The 5,738-nt window shown below is 39.8% G+C and overlaps 1 protein-coding gene across 1 annotated transcript in view; it reads left to right on the top strand.

Annotated features, from left to right (window-relative positions):
• Positions 1-5,738, top strand: part of FAM13A (family with sequence similarity 13, member A) — a 342,193-nt gene that overhangs the window by 176,572 nt on the left and 159,883 nt on the right. The window lies entirely within an intron of this gene.

Here is a 5,738-nt window from a genome sequence, read left to right as displayed (position 1 = left end):
AGGATGGTCTCGATCTCCTGACCTCGTGATCCGCCCGTCTCGGCCTCCCAAAGTGCTGGGATTACAGGCTTGAGCCACCGCGCCCGGCCTGAATGTAATACCTTTTAATGTATAGATTTTTTAATATGATCAAATAAATCAATATCATATCAACTAAAAATAATGTATTATCAGCAAAAAATGCTGAGCATTGTTTATTCTTTTTCAAGCCTTTTATCATTTAACTTGTTTTCTTTTTTTCTTTCTTTTGGTTTTGTCCTGCTGTGTTGGTAGTGCTTTCAGTACACGGTTGGGTAAAAGTGACGATAGCATGACCGCTTGACTTGCTCGCAGATTTTAAGGGAAAATTTCTACATCTGACTTTTAAGTATGATCTTGGCACTTAAAAAATAATTATTTTAGAATGCTAGACACATAGTGGACCCTTAATAAAGGCTCGAAAGTGAACAAATTATTCAACTGCTACTTTTATTTTGTATGAAAGTAATTAGCATCAGTATTTTTGTTGTTGTTTCTTTCTTTTAGAAGACAGGATCTTGCTCTGTCTGTGGCCCGGGCTGGAGTACAGCGACTCAGTCTTAGGTCACTGAAACCTCAGCCTCCTGAGTTTAACAATCCGCCTGCCTCAGCCTCCTGAATAGCTGAGACTATAAATGGCCACCATGCCCAGCTAATTATTTTATTTTTTGTAGAGACAGGGTCTCACATCCTTGCCCAGGTGGGTCTCAAACTCCTGGCTTTAAGCACTCCTCCCACCCCGGCCTCCCAAAGTGCTAGGATTACAGGCTAAGCCACTGTGCCCAGCCAGTGTGTTTTTATATCTGTTTTCCTTTATATATCTGCTTATTACTGGCTTTAGGACATTTGCTGTGTGTGGCAGTTATGCTTTATGACCTTAAGGAGGCTCTCTCATATCTGTAGTTTGCTAAGAGTTTTTGTCTTAAATGAGTTAAATTTTAGCAATGTTTTCTTCTGCATCTGTTAAGATAATTGTATGGCTTTTCTCTTTTACTCTTTTATTGTGAGGAGTTTTATTGATAGATTCTTCTAACCTTCAACCAAGATTGTATCACAGGAATAAACCAGTTCTCAACCTGGCCTTGATACATATTTTTAAGTATCTTATGGGTTTTGAGTAGCTGATTTTTTGTTTAGTATGGTTATATCCATGTTTCTAAGTGTGTTTTGTTCTACATACTTTTGATATAAATGTTGTACAGCCTAATAAAGTAAATTGGAGAGAGTCCCTCTTCTTTTTTTCTTATTCTTTTTTCTTTTTCTTGAGGCAGGGTCTCACTGTCTCACCCAGGCTGGAGGGCAGCCTCAATCTCCCATGTTTGTGCCTCCCAATTCAGCCTCCTGAGTAGCTGGAACTACAGGAATGTGCCACCACACCTGGCTAATTTTTGTATTTTCTTGGAGAGATGCAGTTTTGCCATGTTGTCCAGGCTGGTCTCAAACTCCTGAGCTCAAGTGATCCACCTGCCTCAGCCTCCCAACGTGCTGAGATTACAGGCGTGAGCCGCCGTGCCTGGCCCAAGTCCCTTTTTTCTAATCTCTGAAACAATTAAGATTGGGACTATCCATTGTTTTAATATTTGGTAGAATGTACTGATAAAACTTTCTCGGTCTAGTAGTGTTTATTGGCTTATTTGTTTTTGATGTTTTTGTTATTTGTTTTGGTAAACTGGCTTTTAACTAATAATTTCTTTTATGGATATGGGTCTATTCATGTTTCTGTTCTGAATTTGTTTTGATGAGTTTTCTAGGAAATTATCTATTTTAAGTAATTAATCAGCATAAATATTTAAATGTTAGCTCTTATTTTAAAAATATTCTCTCTGTAGTTACAAGCTTCTTTTCATTTGTAGTATTCCCTTTTGAGACCTCCTCTTTTTTGCTCCTGATTGGGCATGCCAGAAATTTGTCTATTTTAATTATACTTTTCAGAGAACTAGCTTTTATTTTGGTTGATTCTCTACTCTATCTTTGTTCCCCATTTCACTGATCTCTGATTGTTATTTCCTTTCTTCTCTGCATCTATTGTCCATATGGAGACCTTTGTTTTTTTCTGTCTGTCGGCTTTTCCTCCATAAACATATATTTTAAATATGATTCTTATGTGTTGTGATATTGAAGCTTAATTATAATTCCATGAGTGTATTTGCTCTATCTACTAAAAGTCTCTTTTGAGGTGTTGAGTCTTTCCAGACGCTATAAGCATTCGTAACCCTAGGCCAAGGAATAAAAGGGACTGTATGAGAGTCTTTAGATCAGTGCTGCGGGGAAATTCAGTGCATATCCAGCCTGTTCTCCCTGGTTCGGAGGATCCAGCTTCCTAAGAAACTGGGTTTAGATACCTGACCCCTGACCTACCCTGGACCTGAATCATCTCCTCTCGCATATCTTCCCTGCTTTGATAAGCACCCTGGAGCTTAGGCTCAGTTTGAACATTTCATCCCATCTATTCTATGCCAGGTGCTGGGATGCAAAAGTGAATAGCTGCTGCCTCTTATCTCAGGCTGGAGACCAGACAGACATACAGGCAACTAAATGAAAATATCACATGTGCTGAACTGATTTTCTGACCTCCAATATACCTTTGGTTTCACCTTCCTATTTGGCAAAGAACCAAATTATCCTGGTTGCCCTTATTTTTCATTAACCGTAAAGTTCTCACTGACTTCTGTGTTCCAGTTTCCCTTCGTTTGATCTGTTCTACAATTATGACCAATGCCTAGCCAAGGTTTTTAATGCTAACTGCTGTAACAAACATCCCCATTAAAGTATGGGCTATGTTCAAAATCAGCGTGTTTCTCAGTCCTTTCACAGTCTGATGCAGGTAGAGTGGGATTCCTAGGCAGCAAGACCGTAAGCAGTGATTCTGGTCACAGGCTGCTTCCATCTTCTACCTGTGTCATCAGAAAACATGGCTTCTGAAATGGGCGCTGTAAAAGAAAATAGAAGGCGTGTGCAAAGTTGAAATAGTAACTGAAAAAGAAAATAGAAGGCGTGTGCAAAGTTCACAGGTCCATAATTGCGACAGCACAGAAGTGATACTCGTCCCTTCTACTTACATTCCAGAACTCATTAACATTCTTGGAAGTCTGGGAAATGTCGTCTTCCAGTGAGCACAGGAAGAGGGAATGAAATAGGAGTTGATGAATACATAGTATTATTGCCACAACTCACCCTTCTGCTTGCCACCTATATTTTTCTATTTCTTTTATCATGCAAGAAACACATTTACTCCCTCTACAAAGATGAAAATCCAAAGAACCAAGCAGTCATTACAACCAGCTTACAAGACCAGAATTTCTTGGTGATACATGAGTACTCCATCTGGTCTAGACATGGCCCTTCTCAGTCTGAGAATCTATGAAATAAGAAGATGAATTGCCTGTCCCTCCCTCCACACACATATCGCCATATACAAACGGGACAGTATAACCACACTCAACAATCCCATTCACACTTCAGTACACACACACACACGCACACGCACGCAGAGAAAGTAGTGGAGGCTCCCTGATTAGACCTAAATTCTGTTTCCTGTGAGGAATTCCATTGTCTGTTTCCTTTCTGGCTGCTGCCTTCACCCTCTGGAATTCCCCTCCTTGTCATTATTCCCCTCGGAGTGGGTATAGGAAGTGTGTTCCTTCAACTGTGCAGCTTGCCTACTGTTCATGAAAGTTTGGTGACTCGATTTTTTTTTTTTTTATTTTGAGATGGAGTCTCGCTCTGTCTCCCAGGCTGGAGTGCAGTGGTGCTGTCTCAGCTCACTGCAAGCTCTGCCTCCCAGGTTCATGCCATTCACCCGCCTCAGCCTCCCAAGTAGCTGGGACTACAGGCGCCTGCCACCACTCCCGGCTAATTTTTTTTATTTTTATTTTTAGTAGAGAAGGGATTTCACCATGTTAGCCAGGATAGTCTCAATCTCCTGACCTCGTGATCCGCCTGCCTCAGCCTCCCAAAATGCTGGGATTGCAGGCATGAGCCACCACGCCTGGCTTCGAGGATTGTTTTAAGCCTTGAACGACAAAGGCTTGTTTAGTCTGGGCTGATTTATTTATTTATTTACTTGTAGTGATAGTCATGGTAGTTGCTTAGTTGGTTTGTTGTGGCTTGAAGGAAGTTGACAGTAAGTTCATGCAAAAATGTAAAAATTGACTTTTGATCTGTTTGCTCTCAGTCAAGTGCATGTGCCAGCTATAATACCGTAAGTAGCATTGAGTTTTCCTCTGCCTTTCAAATCTCGAGAGAAATCCTCTCACTGGAAGACACTTACCAGAATCCTACTGGCAGAAGATTCTGGGAAATACAGTTTCTGGGCTTTAAGCCTGGGAGTGCAAAGCTATCTTATAAAAATTATATGAAATTATGTTTCAAATAAGTAAAATAAACCATATGTGCTATTCAATTGATTAGAGCTGGCTTCATGGAGGAGACAGAATTTAAGTAGAAAATTTAAAAAGAAGAACTGGAAACTGGCCAGAGGAAAGATTTCAGTTAGAATGACATAAACAAAGAACATAAGGAGAAAATGAGCATCATATGCTTTGAGCAGAGTTGATAGACCAGTCTATAATGGGTAGAAGGTTGATGAAGGGAAGTATTAGAAGATAAATTCTGAAAAATAGGCTGCAGCCAAATTGTAGAGTGGTTTGATTTTTAAATCTTGCATAAAGATTGCTTTGCTGTCTGACAAAATTTACTAAACAAAATCAAGAGCAAACAAACATAAAATAAATTTAAAGAAGGAAGGGAAATTTATTTTCTTGTTTCAGAGAGGTTTTAGAAAAATAACAAGAAAGGCACATATGGACCAGGCGCGGTGGCTCACACCTGTAATCTCAGAACTTTGGGAGGCCAAGGCAAGCAGATCACTGGAGGCCAGGAGTTTGAGGCCAGCCTGGCCAACGTAGCGAAACCTTGTCTTTACTGAAAATATAAAAAAATTAGCTAGGCATGGTGGCACGCATCTGGAATCCCAGCTATTCAGGAGGCTGAAGCAAGAGAATCACTTGATCCTGGGAGGCAAAGGCTGCAGTGAGCTGAGATCACGCCACTGTACTCCAGCCTGGGTGACAGAGGGAGTCTCTGTCTCAAAAAAAAAAAGGGTACATATGTGAACAAAATGATAATTACCAGAGAGTTAGTTTTTGCTGGGTCAGATGACTAGAGAATGAAAGATCTTTGACTTCAAAGTCTTACAAAAGCAACTGTCACTTAATCGTAATGTATCCTTGAGCTCATTACAGAAGATTTAGTTATCTCAGTATTCTAAAAATTTTTTTTGTTTGCAGTTTATCTTCAACTGGATTTGTCAAAAATTTATTTATTTATTATTTCAGTAGGTTTTTGGGGGAACAGGTGGTGTTTGGTTACATGAAAAAGTTCTTTAGTAGTGATTTCTGAGATTTTGGTGCACCTATCACATGAACAGTGTACACTGTATCCAATATGTAGTCGTTTATCCCTCACCCCCTCCCACCCTTTCCCCAAGTCCTGAAAGTCCGTTGTATCATTCTTATGCCTTTGCATCCTCAGAGCTTAGCTCCCACTTATGAATGAGAACATACGATGTTTGGTTTTCCATTCCTGAGTTACTTCAATTAGAATAATGGTCTCTGATTCCAAATTCTATCCAGGTTGTGGTGAATGCCATTATTTTGTTCCTTTTTATGGCTGAGTAGTATTCCATGGGTAATATGTATACCATACTTTCTTTTTTTTTT

This window comes from Colobus angolensis, unplaced genomic scaffold (assembly GCF_000951035.1).
Source record: "Colobus angolensis palliatus isolate OR3802 unplaced genomic scaffold, Cang.pa_1.0 Scaffold123, whole genome shotgun sequence".
Classification (NCBI taxonomy): domain Eukaryota; kingdom Metazoa; phylum Chordata; class Mammalia; order Primates; family Cercopithecidae; genus Colobus; species Colobus angolensis.
Note: the sequence above shows the minus strand (reverse complement) of the source record. Positions and strands in the feature narration are given on the sequence as shown.